The sequence below is a fragment of the Procambarus clarkii genome, chromosome 80, assembly GCF_040958095.1.
Source record: "Procambarus clarkii isolate CNS0578487 chromosome 80, FALCON_Pclarkii_2.0, whole genome shotgun sequence".
In the NCBI taxonomy this organism is placed as follows: Eukaryota; Metazoa; Arthropoda; class Malacostraca; order Decapoda; family Cambaridae; genus Procambarus; species Procambarus clarkii.
In genome coordinates, this window is record NC_091229.1 from 13435656 (window position 1) to 13456916 (window position 21261).

The following is a 21261-nucleotide window of genomic DNA, read 5'->3' on the forward strand; positions in this document are numbered from 1 at the left end:
AAAAAAACGGCCAGCCTACTCATGAGAAACTCTCCAGACACAAAGCAGAACGCTTTAAAAGAGACCAACGTCGTCTATGCCTTCAAATGCCCTCTTGGGTACTGTAAGCCTCAAAATACTCGGTATATAGGCAAGACAACAACATCTCTTTCCAGGCGTTTAACGATGCATAAGCAACAGGGCTCCATTAAGGAACATATAATCTCTTTACACAACCAACCCATCACCAGAGAAATTTTAGCAAACAACACAGAAATCATCAATAGATACAGCGATAGCAGGCGGCTTGACATCTGCGAGGCACTACACATCAAGAAGTCAACACCAGCAATCAACAGCCAATTAATGCACAACTATATTCTATCCACTTCAAGACTCTGCCCCAATATAGAAGCATCAAGAAATATGGGCCAATAGGCCCTCTGCAATTACTTCCATTCTTACCTTCAATACCCATTGTTTCGTGTTCTGTCGTGTGTTGAAAGTTTGTTTTCACCTCACCCAAAATTGTTGTAACATATCACCTTACCCAAATGCAGGTATAAAAATCGAAGATGTTTAAGCTCTATTCAGTTATAGTTGTGTGTGTGTAAACTAAAGTCTTTGAAAATGTAATAAGTTTTACGAAAATGTAATAAGTTTTATATATATATATATATATATATATATATATATATATATATATATATACATATATATATAACTATATATATATATATATATATATATATATATATATATATATATATATAACTATATATATATATATATAACTATATATATATATATAACTATATATATTTATATATATATATATATATATATATATATATATATATATATATATATATATATATATATATATATATATATATATATATATATATATATTTATGTTTCATTGAATATGACCGCATATTCTGTGTTTATTATTTTCTGGTATAGCAACACACGCTATATTATATATGTTACAAATTCCCTTTAAGTGTTTCCGATTGCATTGATAAATGAAATTTCCATGGATTTTGATTTATTTTCATATTGATTTAATTATTTTGTGTGACATTGCATTGGAATTGAGCTGTGTTGTTTACCATACCGTTCATTTCGTAAGTATATGCATAGATTCCACACATGTGACAGGCAAAACATTCTCTTTTTAAGAAACAGCTCCATCTGTTTCACAAAAGAGCAATACCCGATATACTAAATATGTTACGATTCCATTTCAATGTTTCCGATTGCATTGACAAATTGAATTTTCATAGATTTTGATTTATTTTCATTTTGGTTTAAATATTTTGTGTGACATTGCATTGGAATTGAGCTGTGTTGTTTACCATTCTGTTCATTTCGTGACTATAGTTTTTTTTTATTTTTTCATTGTTTTTCATTTAGTTTTTTTAACTGTTTTTCTTAAGTTTTCAGTGATGGAAACATCATATCATTTGGGAATGCAACGGACGAGGAAGTGGAGAAGGAGAATGGTGGAGAGGACAAGGGGACGAGAGTGGGGAATTGTGGGGGAGGATGAGGGGACAGGGGAGTGGGTAATGGTGGAGAGGACGGAGGAGTTGGGGACGGTGGGGATGAGGAGACAGGGGAATGGAGAATGATGGGGAGGACATGGGGACAGGGTGTGGGGGATGGCATGGAGGACGAGGGGATGGGGGAATGGTAGGCAGAACGAGAGGACGGAGGAGTTGGGAATAGTTATGAGGACGAGGGGACGGCGGAGTGGGGGATGGTGGGGAGGACAAAGGGACAGGGAAAGGGGGGAATTGTGGGGAGGACTAGGAGACAGGGGGAAGGTTGCTGTTGCTCACCAACGAACATGCGTTGCTGAGCCACAGCAACGCGTGGCAGGGTACAGCTAGTAATAAATAATATAATTATTACTTAAAGAAGGAATCTGATAACAATTACTTCTGGCTAACACTGAATAGCTGACACGGATCAATAATTCAAGAAGGGTAACTAAAACATTCATACAGCAGCTACGAGTGGCAGTCCCGAAAACCTTAGATGGCATGATAAAACCTGAATTTCTCACGCATCCTGGACTGGCCTAGTGACTCATGTGTTACACATAAACTATATCTATAAAACTCTATTGCACACAGTACACATATAATTTCACCACTTAAGTATGCTAGAGTGTACAACCTAATAAAGTGATAACTTATATTAATACTAATTGACTGTTCCACTACGTGAGTAATATACATAATTAATGTAACAGCAGGGTAAAAACATAAATATTAAAATTTATATTTTATTGTACAGTTAAGATCTAGTAGAATCACTAAGTCACAATTGACATCCCACCTCCTTCAGGATAAAATTGAATTAATTGTAGATTAAATTAATTTGTTTAATAAGTACACTGAAGAACTTATTCAATAAAAAATGAGACAAAACAATAATGCGCCGAAATAAATATTGACAAAGAATTAAAAAATTTTGACAAAAAAAGGACAAGTTAGGGTGAAATGTATAAAGTTATACCAAGGTTAATAAGCTGACAATAAAACCAACAGAGTTCAGTTGAATCAGATGGTAACACTTGGGACAGGAATAATATAAGCACTGGCACACGTTGACAGTAAATAACAAAAAAAAGTATAATAAGCAATGTACATGATAGTATCAAATAAACTATACAATAATATGACAGGCAAGTTTGAAATTAATCTGGAATTCTCTATATCAATTCTCTATACCAGTCCAGTCTCTCACGCCACTCTACACACCAGTTCAATCCTTCATGCCACTCCACTCACCACTCCAGTCTCCTCATGCCATTCCACACACCAGTCTGGTCCCCTCATGCCATTCCACACACCAGTCTGGTTCCCTCATGCCACAGTCCATATTGATCAGTCCAGCCACTCAAGCTATTCCACACACCAGTCCGGTCAATCATGCCACTCCACACACCAGTCCAGTCTTCTCATGACACTACACATGAGTCCAATCCCTCATGCAACTCCACACACCAATCTAGTCCTCTCATGGCACTCCACACACTAGTCCAGATCTCTCATGTCATTCCTCACACCAGTCCAGACCCGTCATGCCACTACATATACCAGTCCAGTCCCCCCTCATGCCACTGTAACGTACGATTATGTTATGTTGTTGGGTAGATTACATACACCGTGTTTAGTGAGTTTCATATTTATTTAGTAGTCTTGATTACAGTAGTCGGTTGTTGGCATTGTCGTAGACGTTCAGGCGGCGCTTGGAGTAGAGCAGAGAGCTGGGTGAGGCCGGAGTTGCGGAGCTCTATGTGGGAGAGCGTGGCGGCTCGATTGAGAATCGTGAGTGTCTAAACTTGATGGGGAGCGAGAGCATTTTAGCTTGATGCGGCCATAGTCTGCTGTTGTAGCGTCTTGGGGTCGATTAGAACTGTACACGCCGAGTGCTACCATTCTTGAGGTTGAAGAGGTGTGGGAACTCTTGTACTGTTGGCTATTCGAATAATGCTTGCTAATATATTTGATGACTACACCGTAGCTCCCTCCAACAGGATGGAAAGATTGTTACCTGTTTTAGGGAAAGGCAGTCATAATTACATGTCATAATTAGTGCTAATTAGTTTGTCATTAAGGTAATAAGAGATTGGAGCGAGAATAAGGTTTGCTCGTTACACCACTCCACACACACACCAGTCCAGTCCCTCATGCCATTCCACACATGAGTCCAACCCTACACGCTACTCCATATACTAGTCCAGTCCTCTCATGCCTCTCCACTCACAGTCCAGCCCCCCTTCACAACATTCTCCAAAAGGACCAAAATCTAGCCTTGTCAGAATGGTTTATTCACATAAGAAAATATAATTCATAATAAATACAAACAGTATCAGAGAGCTATACCTGCAATATCAGATGATTGACGGTGTTGATGGTCGCATCGTGGAGGTCTGCTCGACTCGGCGTGAGTCTGGCCAGATCCCCGCTGCCTAAACGAGCTGCTGGTTGTGTGGCCCTGTCCTCCCCCTGCCCGCAGAACCAGTGAATCTCACACTTCCTCAGCTCAGAGTCCTGCTGGCCGCCAATTACAGTTCCACTGCTGACAGTCTGCTGATTGTCACTGATGGCCTAATGTGATCTGAATTATTATTGTATGGTGTTGAATTGTCTGAGTCAACACAAGAATCCTGAAACATCTTGTTGACGGAATCAATGACTGAGATATAGACAGCTACAGTTATTTAAGCTCACCGTGGTTATTGATGGATTTAGGACGTCCTGTGAATGTGAGTGAGGCCCTGTTGATCTCAAAGCCTAATACCGGGGCTGCTTCATCATACTTCAGGGATTTTGAAGTGGGGCTGGAGCCTCACCGCAGCAGATTGGGAAATTTGCCTCGTACAAGCTGTTGGGGACATTTCGAGGCACTTGAGCGCCTAGTCAGAGAGTGATCCTCCAGTCCCCAAAACCTCTTCTTGGCCAATACGTCTTAATACAAATGACTTCCACTGAATACTTTCAAATTTGCCACTTAGAAATTCATTAACTTTCCAGGCTTGATGCTTCGTTTGATAATTAATTATCTGGAAATTCACTAGAGGAGCACTGACTTACAGAAACTTGTTGTCTCCATAACTTTATCAGGACAGAATTAACCAGACCTATGAAGGTATCACCAATATCTGTCATGGATGAATAGGAAGTTCAGTGATTACACAATTTTATATCATATATCCTCATGAAAAGTTGTAGTACCCTAATGTTTAACACATCATAATACTCAGAATAATGATTTTTGGAGTTTGCAATGTACAATTTTAACTTCCAGGATTGAGTGCAGACTTATACATTCTTATGGTTAAAAACAATGCCAGATGTTAGGCTCATATATCTAAGAGTTCTTCAGTATTGCTGGACATTATTTTCCCGATTGCTACCTTTGACGTTTCTACCGTAGGTGCCAGAAGTGGTTCATATAACTTGTTGTTATTATGTACTGTGCTTATTGCTAGTAGTAGTGATAGTGGTAAAAGTCGCAGCCTCATATATTTTTCGTATATCGTTTTTTCGTATTCATATTTTTCGTTTATATATATTAATAATAATTATATATAATTTTAGAGTAAAGATTTCAGTAATCTTCTAGATGTTTGATTTTGCATGCAAGCCAATGAGCTCAGGGTTCCCAAACTCCTGTCTCGAACAGGAGTAATTGCGTTTGTGAGAATATTTATACCCAGTTTACCTTATAATAAAAAAATTGTGATGAGGGTTCATCATATGTGATGAGCCCTCGACTGAGGCTCATCACATATGGGGTCCCTGCCTGAAGCTCATCACATATGGGGGTCTTTGGCTTAGGTTCATCATACATGGGATCCTGAGCAGGGACTAATAGTGTATAGGGCCACTCGGCCATGGCTAATGTTCTCACGTCAGGTATATGTGTGCTGGTTTGGGATTTAAACAAAAAAGGGAGCTCTGGTTGTTGCACCAGGCTGTTACTTGTGGACAGCGTCCCCACCCACTCCCTGACAGAACAACAGGCGACCTGGGCAGCTACTCTCCCGCTATCGTCGGTCGCCCAGCAATGGACACTGGAGTGCTTGCGATTTACCCTGTACGCATCTTGGTCTTGGAGAGCGGTTCAGTGTCACCTATTATGGGTGCAGCTTCAAAACTGGATTTGTTGTCTTGTGTACACACAGCCTACTCGAGCTGCCGTCCCCACACTCTCCTTGTTTTGCAGATCTCTTAATTTCGTGAATTAGTGTCTGCTGTTGCCCTGTCCGCAGCCGTGACCCTCTCTCTCTCTCTTTTAGGGAAACTTTATCAGGACAAGAACGAAAGCCAGGCAACATATAAAACATTTAATGCATAAAACATACATAATAAGAGACATAATATCAAATATTACCACACAACACTCTTAATTGCTGCAACCTGGTAGCAGACCAATATCATATCCTGGCTTTACCAGCTATCTAAATCAGGCGGCTGCACAACTCTTGGCTCACAGCCTACTACTCATTCACAGCTTGAGGCTGAAATACCTCTCACAATAATAATGTATCTTCAACCATAAAATTATATGAAACTGCTTGGTGCTGAAATACCTGGAACATATACATATGTATCCCCCAACAAAAGAAGAGATCAATCTCTCGCCTTACACTGCGTCTTACATGCTAATAAGCATTCAAGCACTCCCCTTATACAATAATGTGTCTACAATGATCCTCTGTTCTGCTCCTAGAGGCTCACCACTTATGCATATTTCTCGGTCCTCCAAAAACAGCTTCTGCAGTTCTCCTAATCTGCTGCACAACGAAGTCCTACTCCAACATCAGTGATGCTTCTCCACTGATTCCATAAGGAAATGTACAGCTGCCCTACACTGCTTATATTTCAGCTCCTCGCTATGGAGCTCTGGTCTACCTCAGCGTTCAGCATACACTTCTTCTCTAGCCTCGAAATTCCACCATTAACTTCTTCTCCATCCTCGAAGTTCCTCCATTAACTTATTTTCCAGCCTCAAAATTCCTCCATTGACTTCTTCTCCATCCTCGAAGTTCCTCCATTAACCTTTTCCCCCCACAAACCTGCCATTTTATTACCATGCCAATAAAAATGTTTTCCTAACCAAACATAAGTAATACACCTGTAACCTAGCATTAAACCTCGCCTTCCGACGCCGCATCGTGCCGTCCAACTGTGGTAGGTACTCCCCCATCCTTGACGAGTCAAAGCTGGGAATATATCTTGCCATGCCGCTGGGACCGCTGTCCCTTGACCTCCATCGAGAGCAGACATATCACTGCTCCCTCCAGCATGTTCTCTTAACTTTAATAGCTTATTTTAGTTCAACGGTTCAATAAATCTCTACCCTATATATACATATGTTCACTATGATCGCTGGTCACACGATCAAGCACTGGTAGCTAATCTAACAACTGATTAAACAAGCTTACCGCAGGATCTATGACGTGGGGGCGCACACTCTCTAGCGCTCACAAAAATTGCTTTAGGACTGCTTCACAAGGCTTCCTCTAGTCCTGACTTGAGTACAGAGTCGCCCGGCAGGCTCCACACAGAAACGCCTGCTTACTTCCTTCCCCTTGAAGGAGCACACAATTAGAGTTCCACAAAGGCGCGACCAACACTCGCTTCCAGGCCGCCTCTAATATGTCCAAAGCACTGAGAAATAGTGTACTATGTCCCCATCAGCTTCCTCACAATTCCAAACAAGTAGCCTTCACTTCACCACTAACAAAAGGCACTATATTCTTCCTTCTTCCAGAAGATCAACGAAGTACGACCATCTCTGACGACTACTGTGACTCAAGTAACGTCACGAAGTCCTGCTAGCATCACGTCACGTCACTAAAGTATCGACATCCCATTTCATGTCACTTTCATTAGACGCTTATCCTCTGCTTGTATTCTTAAATTTCTCACTGTTGTTTATTATATATTTTCTTCTTCTGACCTCTTAATCTCAGGTCCAGAAAGCAGAATAACTCTCACTTCGTAGACTCGCTCCACGCAGGCTACATGGGGTCATAACACTTAGTACCCCATACATGATGAGGCTTATCATGTATGGAGTCTCGATCTAGATCCTCTTGAAGTCTTATGGAAGTTCTGGATTTATTCACACATATTTTTTGCATTATCTGCAGATGGTGTAGAGATTGTAAAGTGTGATTGCGAAATGGAACTGGGGAGTTATGATTAGTAAGAATTTAAAACCAAAAAATCAATGTAAAAATATTCTTATTAAGGTAAATAATACACTGGGATATTGTGGGAACCGACCTGTGAGATTTATATTTATTTAATTTATATGAATATATATTTACGTTAATTTATATACTTCGATAGCAATTTGTTTGATAATGAGTGGACTGTATTTCTGCAATAATCACATAATCTCACAAATCGATCCTCTACACATTAGGGGGGTTTATATTAATTTATATATATGCAGCCAATCAAACTACAGTAATAGACTACATACATTGAAGAGGTTCCTTATCTTATAGTACAGCAGGTTAGTCCACCAGGTATAACTAGGGTGTAGACACCAAATTATCCTCTTTGAGGTAGCTTCCATCACCCAGTAACTGGTGCACAAAGTCTTGCTTCCTCGTCTTGACCTGTCAAAAGTGCGCTAGCTGTGAAGCCAGGTTTCTAATATATGACAGGTATATCAGAGAAAACACTGTACATGGAACCTTAAAGACCTGGCTTAATTACCTTTAGTTTGAGGCTATATCGTGCTCTAACCGGCAAACCCTACCCAATGACATTAATGGCCACTAATGATAGATATACGGGTTTCGGAAAGACACTTAACTTGAATTTGTTGACAGCGTGTGATAATGGTACACCTTTGGTTTCCATAACACTTCGTCCAAGTAAAATTAACAGGAGCCGAATTGCTCCCTGCACCTCTGGTCTAGTATGAACAATGGCTGCCCTCCTTCCCCCTGGCGCCTGGCCTACATTGTCCAGATGTCAAATAGTGATAGAAGGGTCACATTTACTCTACTTCAATATTGATAATTAAGTTAATTTATATGAGATGTTTTTATGATGGTAAAGTCCAAAGACTAATGTATTTAAGAATAATTCCCACCATAATAGGTGGTGGATTATAATAGTATGTGGTGATGATATCCCGTTTTCTATAGACGGTAATTCCACTACAAGTTACGTTTTCTATGGGTAACTTGTTTATACAACACAGCTATTATCTGTCTGTATGATATTAAATGGTGTCGGATTTTCCGACATAATTCCCCAGGGGCTGCTCACGGGTCAAAGTCCTCTTTAGAACAGACGAACACCGATACTCCTGCTTCCAATTATTTGATTAATTTGATGTTAGTAGTTAGTAACCACACATTTGTGCGTCTGTTCGTACAGGACGGATGTCCCGTACTAGAGTTGCAGGGGTTAGAAGTCTAATGCGATTTCATTTCCCTGTTAACTCTTGAAAGGCTAATATTCAAGCCTAATTACATATTATTTAACCCAGAAGACTGAATGTGATCAAGTACTACAGTCAAGTATGATTCAGGGACTGCAGTGAGATCAGTGACATTAGATATAACTTGAAGTTTGTTCAGGTAACTGGTCACTGATATATAAACACTGAGGCCCATGGAATACATCTTGATTAAATAATAAAGGTATCAAATCAGTCATCAGATTTATTGGGGTTTAATTTAGTTAATTGATTGAGAAGATTGAATAGCTCATCATTAAAGTAAAGTATGGTTCTGAGACTGCAGTGGGTTCAGTGACATTGGTCGCAGTGACTTGTAGCTGGTTTAGGCTACTGTTCACTGATTTGCCACTGAGGCCTCATGAACTCATCTTCAGCTTCAAATGATGATACTAACATCAACTTCTGTTGGTATAGTCAGCTGTAATCTCCTTAGTATAATGCTACTGGAGAAATATAACCAGCTGACAAATTTAGATTTCTACTGGTATTGTTTATCTGCAGGCATAGGTCTCCTCAGGCTTGATACTGGGCCTGAGAGTAATTTACCTCCTGCAGAGCCCAACATGGCCATGCCCTGATATTTAGTAGGGCTACCGATGAATCGATGGCAATAGTCTGTCCCTACAAGGAGACCGAAGTCGGTGAGGTGATCAGACTTAATATTATCTGCCAATTTTATTCCTCTATTTCTCAGGAATTTGGCTGTTGCTCTCAGACCTTGAACTTGTAGGTCTACTGGTATTTTGTCCACCACAATGGCTTGTACTCTACAGACGTACCTGCCTAAACGTACTGATGGTTGTACCACCTGGTAGACTTGAGGTCCTGCATCTGTTACAAACCCTGAGATGTTGAATGACGTCTGGGCTACAGGCCTTATTTGTAATTCATCTGCCAACTTTTTAGTGACATGTTCTTTGGGATCCTTGGTCAAACAACCCTAGGGTATGGACCTTGGCCCTCTTATTCAGGATGGTAATTTGGGCAGTAGGCAAAGTCGTATTACCTTTAGACTTTGCCGATTGGACACTCTTTGTTTGTTGCACCTTGCAGTACTGTACTGTGGTGGGAATGCTATCTTCCACCTTGGGGTTTGGAGACGTTGTTTTGGTGTCTCTGCACAATGCTGCATGGTGCTGACCTTTGTTACACCTATTACAGGTGTGTAATTGTGTATCACAGTCGTTGATGTTATGTTTCCTGAGGCACCTCGTGCAATGTTGCAAATCTTTGAGTCGCTCAACACGGGCGTCACTATCAGGAAAATTAGAGCAGTGGTACATTGAATGTTTCTCATTGCAGAACAAACATGTTCCATAGCTTCCAGTACCCTTTGGTGTCACGTTCTTGGGTGACACAGTAACTATAGGCTTGGAGGGTCCCACTGCATATACGCCCACACTGCTACTGTTCCACTTTTGTGTTGAATTATATTGTCTAGATTGATTTGGAGTACCTTTGGTACTCTGTGGTTTACTATCATTGGTTTCTGAGGGTTTACTTGGTGGTTTAATTTGTCATGTGTTCGTAATTGATGAACTACTGACTTTAAACCCTCAGATATTTCATTCATGGATAAGATACTTTTATTGTAATGAGCACTCATTTGTCTCAATATGTCCCTAGGTATTTTCTCCTGGACAATTATTTTCAAGACCCACTCAGCCCCGTTTGTATCTGCTGTCAGGCTGAGGGCATTGATCAATGATTCTACCTCCAGCTTGAAGACTTGGAGTGAATCAGCTGAAGCCTCCGGTGGGGGTAAATGCAACAGCTCATGAACTAAATGTGATGTTCTTACTTCTGGATCAGCATAATTATCCTTGAGGAGTTTTACTGCCAGATCATAGCCGTCATTAGTTAATCTCAGATGGGATACTACTGTTTTAGCCTCACCTGATAATTGGCCTTGCAAATAAGAGAATTTACTACTCTTTGGTAAAGATTGTTTTGAGTCTACAAGGTCAACGAATTTGTTCCAAAATTCGTCCCAATCTTCCTCATCTTTTCCTGAGAAAGTGGGTAAATTAATTGGAGGGAGTCGAGCTTCTGCTTGACTCGTATTAGATGCAACTGTTGTTGTTGTTGCTGCCTTGTTCTGGGCAATTAATTTGACATAAGGCTGTAACGTGGCCTGAGTATGATCTTCATAATTCGCAAGATCAACCATAATGTCGTCTATTTCTGTTTCTGATAAATTGGTGTTGGCAAGTTCAGCCACATATGTTGCTATTTGGCATTTGATTTGCTCAAATTTACCTGCAGCTGCTTGATAATAGCTTTCCAGGTCAGCATACTCAACTTGAGATTGTTGTGACAAATCTTCACATTTCTTGATCTGTCTTGTTAAGTGGCCTTTAAGACCTGCAAGGGTTCTTTTCATTCTCCCTGCATTATCCATACTGGCTAGTTGGTGAAGCCTTGTGGGACTTGTACTTGGGCTGCTCCAAAGCACTGAGCACTGATGGTAGCCTAGGGTCAAATTCTAAACTCACTAGGCAATAATCCTACCTCTACTAGAGGTTAGCACTTAAAATTAATACACATTATATATATACAATCATACACACTAATGATTTGAGTGATAAACCAGTGTCACTGGAAGTACCTTTAGGTTAGCTCTTCTATATCACCCTAGGATGGAAGAGACACTAATTAATCACTCAAAGGTGTAATGATCATAAGTAATTTATTGTATATACAACTCAATTCGAGTTGATAAAAATTACACCCAAAATAGGGTCTGCACCATTCATTAATGGTGTTAGGTTATTCAATATAGTACAACTGACTATGGTAATAATGGGACTAGGATGAACAATAATAGTTCAACTAGTCAATGGTTAATATCCTACCCTGTTGTGGGTTGGCAATTAGTAAATATTGTACTGTGATCACTAGTGCAATATATATTAAATGATTCTCTATTTTGGAGAAATAATATACACAATTATTGATAATAGCCTCTATAAAACTTCTAATATTATCTACAAGTATTAAATATTATTAGTGACCTCGCGAAATAAAGTCCACAAAATTCGTAGATAATCTCTCGCGAAATTTAACACCACGAAATCCGTGAACAATCTCCCGACACAGTCACTAATTTGGCTGGCTTCTATATTAGCGCTGTCATTTCACAGAATAACACGCCACCAAATATCTGTGGGTGTGCATGAAACCGCTGACGAAGCTGATCTGGGCTGAGGGAGGCTCCTGAGCTCCCTCGAGGCTACGCTGCCGCTTTGGCTGGCTTTGTTTAAATCACACTGCACTAGTATATTTAATGAATCCACTGGTTAGCTGGTTCATCCGGTACTAAGATGACCAAATGTGGGTTCAAAGGACCGAATATTCCGGTTCTGAAGGTCCAAATAATGTGGGAACCGACCTGTGAGATTTATATTTATTTAATTTATATGAATATATATTTACGTTAATTTATATACTTCGATAGCAATTTGTTTGATAATGAGTTTACTGTATTTCTGCAATAATCTCATAATCTCACAAATCGATCCTCTACACATTAGGGGGGGTTTATATTAATTTATATATATGCAGCCAATCAAACTACAGTAATAGACTACATACATTGAAGAGGTTCCTTATCTTATAGTACAGCAGGTTAGTCCACCAGGTATAACTAGGGTGTAGACACCAAATTATCCTCTTTGAGGTAGCTTCCATCACCCAGTAACTGGTGCACAAAGTCTTGCTTCCTCGTCTTGACCTGTCAAAAGTGCGCTAGCTGTGAAGCCAGGTTTCTAATATATGACAGGTATATCAGAGAAAACACTGTACATGGAACCTTAAAGACCTGGCTTAATTACCTTTAGTTTGAGGTTATATCGTGCTCTAACTGGCTAACCCTACCCAATGACAATAATGGCCACTAATGATAGATATACGGGTTTCGGAAAGACACTTAACTTGAATTTGTTGACAGTGTGTGATAATGGTACACCTTTGGTTTCCATAACACTTCGTCCAAGTAAAATTAACAGGAGCCGAATTGCTCCCTTCGCCTCTGGTCTAGTATAAATAATGGCTGCCCTCCTTCCCCCTGACGCCTGGCCTACATTGTCCAGATGTCAAATATTGATAGAAGGGTCACATTTACTCTACTTCAATATTGATAATTAAGTTAATTTATATGAGATGTTTTTATGATGGTAAAGTCCAAAGACTAATGTATTTAAGAATAATTCCCACCATAATAGGTGGTGGATTATAATAGTATGTGGTGATGATATCCCGTTTTCTATAGACGGTAATTCCACTACAAGTTACGTTTTCTATGGGTAACTTGTTTATACAACACAGCTATTATCTGTCTGTATGATATTAAATGGTGTCGGATTTTCCGACAGATATATTAATCGAAGCATTACTAATAAGACACCTGGTGTTGTTCTTCAGCTATATATTGCTCTGGTTAGGTCCCATTTAGATTATGCAGTTCAGTTTTGGCCATAATACTCTAAAATATATATAAATTTACTTGAACTCATCCAGCGTAGGATGACAAAGTTAATCCCAGAAATTAGAAACCTATCATATGAAGAAAGATTGACAAAGCTTAAATTACATGATAGAGGTGTACAATTGTGTGAATGTATATAACAGAGGGGATATTGATAGGGTATTAAAAGTATCAACACGAAAGAAAGCGAAACAATGGGTATAAATTGGATAAGTTTAGATTTACTAAAGGCCTGGGTAAATATTGGTTGGGTAATAGGGTTGTTGCTGATTTGTGGAATCAATTACCATAGCAGAACAAGCAAAGACAAATCCCAAAGGGCTTTTCAGTTATATCGAACAAAGATTAGAGAAAGAATATGTCCATTAAAAACTGAGACAGGTCAGATAATGGATAATGATGAAGGATAATGAGTAGTATTTTTAATAAATATTTATCTCTGTATATACTAAAGAAGGACTTAACACTATTCCTTCAGCCAAACAAATCTATGTGGAAGGGGACGAAGACAGGTTGACTAGTTTAGCAGGTTACCAGGAAGGATGTTATAAAACAAATAGTGAAACTGAAGCCAAACAAATCCCCAGGGCCAGACGTAGTGTTTACCAGGGTGCTTAAAGAATGCAATGAGGAGCTTTGCGAGCCGTTGTCTACCATCTATATAAATAAAAATGGAAATGTTCGTTTGTTCAATATCACTAATCTCCGAAAGTTCTTCACTGATTGCCTTGAAATTTTCACACAATGTTCCATTTGCATCCGAGCAGGTTTTTAAATACATACTATGTAGACGTCACATCTGTCACGGGAAAAAACGTTTTTTTTTTTTAACTGTGTTTTTCATGTTTTTTTCAGGTGTGGGAAATCTTCGAAACCTCTTTACCGATTGCTTTGAAATTTTCACACAACGTTGCATTCCAATAGGCGAGTGTTTTTATATACTTACTATATGCATGCCTCACCTGTGACAGGATAAAACATTAATTTAAAAAAAAAAACAGCACCATCTGTAGAACGTAAGAGCAACACACGCTATAATCTCCGAAAGTTCTTCACCAATTGCTTTGAAACTTTGACACAATGTTCCAATCGAATACATGCGTGTTTTTATATACCTTCTATTTAGATGCCACACCTGCGACAGGTAAAAAATGTTTTTTTTGGAAAAACAGCATGATCTGTTGCACGTAAGAACAACACACACACTATACAAAATGTGTTACGATTCCATTTTAGTGTTTCCAATTGCATTGATAAATTGAATTTTCATATATTTTTATTTATTTTCATTTTAATTTAGTTATTTTGTGAGACACTGCATTGGAATTGAGTTGTGTTGTTTACCATACCGTTCATGTCATGGGTATAGTTTGTTTGTTTCTTTTTTCATTGTTTTTCATTTTTTTTTTTTTTTTTAACTCTTCTGCTTATTTTTCAGTGCAATTGGTGGTGAAATTGAGCTGTGTCGATTGATCTGCATTTTAAATAAATTTTAATAAAATAAATTTTAAATAAATATTTCGTTAGTATTTTATGTTTTTGTTTTGAAAACAAAAAAATGGACAACACGTTTATTTCACAGCTGCAAATGTGCAACAAACAGCTATGAATCCACCGGCTACAACGTTAACTTCTTTCTTCATGTTATGTCAAAATTAAGTGTTTGCGAAAACAATGCTGTATTCGGAAGTGCCTACGTATTACACATGGAATGCCAGTAAAATATCATTGGAACGACGCAAACGAGGAGAGCCTGTCGACGGACAACCTGGCATATTCAAATAAACTACGATAAGAAATCTGTACACTGTGCATCCCAATCAGGATGAATGCTTCTTTCTTCGTATGCTGTTGGTAAATGTGCCCAGTCCAATGTCTTTCCAGAAGTTGAGATTTGTCAACGGCGTAACACATGCCACTTCCCGTAGTGCATGTCAAGCTCGGAATTTATTGCAGAACGACCGATACTGGGATGTATGCATTAAAATGCGTCCAACACGTCACATCCAAATAAAATTCGTGCATTATTTGCAATCATATTGACCACCGGCTCTCGTTCATCTCCAACAGAGTTATGGGAGAAATATAAATCGCACATGGCTGAAGATATTGTCCGTCGAATACGCAAGGAAAATTCAAATATAAACATGGATTTCACAGCAGAAATCTACAACGAAGCGTTGATAATGATTGAAGATTTGTGCTTAAAAACAGCAAATAAAGTTCTCAATCAATTGGAAATGCCATCACCGAATCGATCTGCTGCTACTTCGTTCGATGTAGAATTGCGTCGTGAATAAAAGTTTTTGATCTTCTTAGATGCGTCAGGAGGAACTGGTAACACCTTCCTAATTAGATTGATACTGGCAGCCTTTCGATCCCAAAATGGCATAACCTTAGCTCTTGCATAATCCGGAATAGCGGCGACATTTCTACCAGGTGGAAGAACTGCTACTTCGGTTTTGAAATTGCCATTGAACATGAAATTCATTGAAACTCCCACGTGTAACATATCCAAAGGATCCGGCATGGAAAAAATATTGCAGAAATGCAAACGTATTGTTTGGGATGAATGTACAAATCCCACAAAAATCGCTCGAGGCTCTTGATCGATCATTGCAAGATTTGCGTGGAAACATCAGACCATTTGGGAACACATTAATATTGCTTGCAGGAGATTTCAGGCAAACATTACCTGTAATTCCTCGATTGACACCAGTGGACGAAATAAATGCTCGACTGAAATACTCTACTCTGTGGCACCAGGTAAAGACGTTAAAATTAACTACAAATATGCGTGTCCAGCTGCAAAGCGATCCATCAGTTGAAATATTCTCACATCAATTTCTGGAAATTGGAAACGAAAACATGCCGGTTGATCTGACCTCAGGACGAATTTCATATTCTCATAACTTTTTAGTGAGGTCAAAAGAAGAATTAGTTGAAAAATATTTCCCAATATTCAAAACAATTATAAAGCTCACGATTGGCTAAGTGAACGAACTATTCTTGCGGCCAGGAACGAAGACGTCTACGAATTTTACAATATTAATCAGACTAACATCCAAAGAGAGGCAGTCACATACAAGACTGTCGACACTGTTGAGGAAGCAGATGAAGCGGTTAATTATCCAACAGAATTGTTGAATTCACTCGATCTGTCAATTATTATGTTGAGAAATATCAACCAGCTAAAACTTTGCAAGACCATGAACCTTGCAGTAAAAAAATTAATCAGCAACGTCGCCGAAGCAACAATCTTGATAAGACCTTTCAAAGGTGAAGATTTCCTCATTCCTCGCATTTTATAATTCCAACAGATTTCAATTTAGGAGATTGTAATTTCCAATTCGATTGTCATTTGCAAATACCATCAACAAAGCTTAGGGCCAATTTTTAGAATTGTGCAGTTTATATCTAGACACGGATTGCTTCTCACATGGACAATTATATGTTGCGTGTTCTAGAGTCAGAAAACCAGACAATCTCTATATTTCCACGGACAATGAAACAACAAAAAATACTGTACTCACAAGCATTGTGAAATTAAAAATATTAGAAACGTGTGCTTCCTCTTTTCCATTTAACCAGACTGGGCTACAGCAAAGCGTGGCGGGTACAGCTAGTATCTAATTAATCATTATAGTCAGGAAGAGTGTTAGAGTCGTAGAAAATTGCTAATGTGGTACCAGTTTTCAAGAAAGGAGATAGATCACTTGCGTCAAACTATCGGCCAATTAGTTTAACGTCTATTATGGGAAAGTTACTTGAATCAATAATTGCAAATGCCGTTCGTCATCGTCTTGAAAATATAAATTAATAAATGACCAACAACATGGCTTTACAAATGGCCGTTCATATTTTACAAGTTTGCTACCATTTTAATCCAGCAGAGTTGAAGCAGTTGATAGTGATAAGGTTTGAGATGTTGTGTTCTAATGGGTTTGGGAGTTATGATTAGTAAGAATTTAAAACCAAAACATCAAAGCATAAATGTTTGTTATTCCCAAATCTCTTTTTTCAATCCGACTTCACAATCTCTACATTATCTAGAATCTCTATCACCTAGCTTCAAAACCTTACATTTGTTAGCATTAAACTGCATCTGCCAATCTTTTGATCATTTCATAACCCTATTTAGATCGTCTTTTAGTGATAGTGTTTATTTCCCCCTCGATTATTGTATTATCGGTAAATTTGCAAATATTGCTGTTCAAACCTTTTTCTAAATCATTTATATTTATTATCAACTAGCTGTACCCGGCCACGCGTTGCTGTGGCTCAGCAACACATGTGCGTTGCATAGCTACAGCAACATTCCCTTGTCTCCCAGTCCTAACCACTATTTCTCCCTGCCCATCCCCTCGTCCTCACAGCCATTTCTCACTCCCCCCTCGTCCCTTTCTCTTCCCCACCATCTTCCACTCTACCAGCCTCTTTTCCTCCTAACCATTCCCCATCCCTTCATCCTCCCCACCATCTCCTGCTCCCCCGACCTCTCGTCCTCCCCACCATTCCCCAATCCCTCGTTCGATGCATTCCCAAATGATCTGAAGTTCCCATCTGAAAATTGGGAACATCAAATGATCTGATGTTCTCATCACTGAAATATAAGAACAACAGTAAAAAAACGAAATGGAAAAAATAAACTATACTCATGAAAAGAACTATATGGTAAGCAACATAATTTAATTCCAATGCAATGTCATGCAAAATAATTAAATCAGAATAAAAATAAATATAAATCTATGAAAATTCAATTTATTGATGAAATCGGAAAGTTGAAATGGAATCGTAACATATTTAGTATAGCGTGTGATGCTCTAACGTTAACAGGTGCAGTTTTTCAAATAAAGCATGTGTTTACCTGTCACAGGTGTGGCATCTATACTTATACTCACAAAATGAATGGTATGGTAAACAACACAGCTCAATTCCAACACAATGTCATATAAAATCATCAAATCAAAAGGAAAATAAATCAAAATCTATGAAAATATAATTTGTTAATGCAATTGGAAATGTTGAAATGGAATCGTGACATATGTAGTATAGCGTGTGTTGCTCTTACATGCAACAGATGGCGCTGTTTTTTTTTATTTTTCTACCTGTCACAGGTGTGGAATCCTATATAGTAGGTATATAAAGTTATATAAAAACATGTGTGTATTCGAATGGAACGTTGTGTCAAAAGTTCCAAGCAATCGGTAAAGAACTTTCAGAGATTACAGCATGTGTTGATCTTACATCCAACAGATGGCACTGTTTAAAAAAAAAAAGTTTTTTTCCTGTCACAGGTGAGGCATGTATATAGTAGGTATATAAAAACATGCACCTATTCGAATGCAAAGTTGTGTCAAAATTTCTAAGCAATCGGTAAAGAGGTTTCGAAGAATTCCCCTCACATGAAAAACACTTGCAAGCAGAGTTTACCCTAATGCATCGATTATCATTATTATCAAAACATCATTACCCTTATGATGTTTTACACAATAATATCTATTGATTATGTGTAGATAAGAATTTGTAATTATAGATAAAAAAAGAGCATGTTTTATCCCGTCACAGAAGTGACAGCTATATAGAACGTATATAAAAATCCGTTCGGATGCGTTCCGAACGGATATATTGTGTGAAAATTTGAAAGCAATTGGTGAAGAACCTTCAGAGATTAGCGATTTTGAACAAACGAACATTTACATTTTTATTTATATAGATAACGGGATTTCCCCAGGACTGAGCCTTGAATCATTCTCCTTACAACTCTGTTTCCTTTGGTATAGCCATTCCCTAATCCAATTTAATATGGTTTTTACATTAGTAAAACATGGCTTAGGAAATTAAATATTATTATTTATAATAATTATTATTTAAATTTAATTATTTCGAGGCAGTTTTTGAGTGGCTCAGATTTGATACCACATTTTCGCTTTATTGGCACTTCCAAATTTTGTTCAAGAATGTTATCTTGAGGTTATCTTGAGATGATTTCGGGGCTTTTTAGTGTCCCCTCGGCCCGGTCCTCGACCAGGCCTCCACCCCCAGGAAGCAGCCCGTGACAGCTGACTAACACCCAGGTACCTATTTTACTGCTAGGTAACAGGGGCATAGGGTGAAAGAAACTCTGCCCATTGTTTCTCGCCGGAGCCTGGGATCGAACCCAGGACCACAGGATCACAAGTCCAGCGTGCTGTCCACTCGGTTTGCACTACAAATCATACTTGAACTGTGATAAAAGCAACGCCCAGCTTTGAATTCTAGAAGAGGCATTAACTGGAATTTATTTACCTCTGTCAAACTGTTCTGTGTGGAAATGGAGGAAAAAGCCTTATTTACAAAACAGACAATGACGTCACATCAATATAGGTGCCATGAATATCGCATCCCTTATAGACAAAACGGGCACGGGGTCTTAAAATGATGAGCCTAACCTAGGCGTAACGTAACAAAATACATTAATGCTAACACCCAGTATTTTTCTGTTTAATTAAGCAAAATTTCCTGCTAAACAAATTTCCTAGCTAAATGTTTCCAAATGAAATTGTTATATAAATAAGAAATACAAATTTTGTTTTAAATAAATTAATAGGTAATTAAAAAAATTCCACTTTCACTTTCATTGACTGTATTGATAAAAGGAAAGTTACACACTTATACAAACATGTAGAAAAACTAAATGTGAAATATTAATTTATTTTTTCGAACAAATTTAGTGGCGACGTTCGCATACACTTCTGTGTGCAGCATTTTTCATTAATTTGTGTCTTTTTCCGCCAAATCTTTTATCCCATAATATGGGTGTTTTTCTCTCCAAGCAAGAATATTCGCCTGGAGGTTGGGTAGGCGACTGTAGGAGCCGTGGTCCAGAGGGCTCCGCGTGAAGGGGTCGTTGGGAGACTCCAGCAGCAGGTGAAGGAGCGTCGACTCGTCCACCACCATCCTGGACGAATGAAGCAGCACCGGCGCCTCCATCACCGCCTGCGTCACGCTGTCTATGAACTCTTCTGGGACCTCCTCTGACGATTCCAGACATGGTACCGGGAAATGATGGAAGAAATATCCAGACTTTGCTGCCTTTTTGCTAAGGGAAGACAGATTCTGTGCGTGGTCAAGCCGCAGAACCTGAGAAACTGATCTAATTTCATCTTGCTCTGATATTGTTTTGTAAACATTATCTAAGCTAGAGACGAGCAACATGTAACGACTTCCATCCTTACACTGTAACGTTGAGCTCATTGTAACTACAGACGTCGTGATAGTAACCAGAGTAGTTGCCGCAGCTTGAGCCAGACCTGGACCTCTATAAGCCGCCATGGTGGGTGGTGTAACCACCAACATATTATACAGATCAATAACGTTCTCGTACAAAAATTTAGCAACCCATTCCTTCCATTTACCTGTTCGATACATGACGAAAATAAAATTCACCTTTTGCTGTAAGAGCGTAATTATATGGTTGAAAAAGAATATTTCTTGTCCAACCTCAAGTCTCTTAGCCTGGTCTATAGCTGCAGCAACAACAGCATCAAAGTGGCCAAATTGATTAAGGATCTTTAACAACCTTACAAGATTGCAAAATATATTCATCCTTTCGCCACCGGGTAAAATATGGTTAAGCTCTATGTATTTAGCAGTGCTCACCAACCCTGCAACTGCTTGCGTTCCCGACGAGGCATCCTGCAAGTATGTGTCTGGCCAAATGCTGACTATGCGAATCATTTCCAGACGCAGGTGCGGGTTGGGACACAATTCGGGGTTGGAGAACATTGCAAGTACCCAGG

At 38.9% G+C, this 21261-nt stretch overlaps 1 long non-coding RNA gene across 1 annotated transcript; it reads right to left on the reverse strand.

The window, feature by feature from the left end:
• Nucleotides 1-2261: 2261 nt before the first annotated feature.
• LOC138357756 (uncharacterized) lies at nucleotides 2262-5590 on the reverse strand. Its single transcript, XR_011225134.1, has 2 exons — nucleotides 3882-5590; nucleotides 2262-3549 (listed from the first exon to the last, which is right to left on the reverse strand). It is a non-coding gene; the product is annotated as an uncharacterized lncRNA (long non-coding RNA).
• Between the last annotated feature and the right edge of the window lie 15671 nt (nucleotides 5591-21261).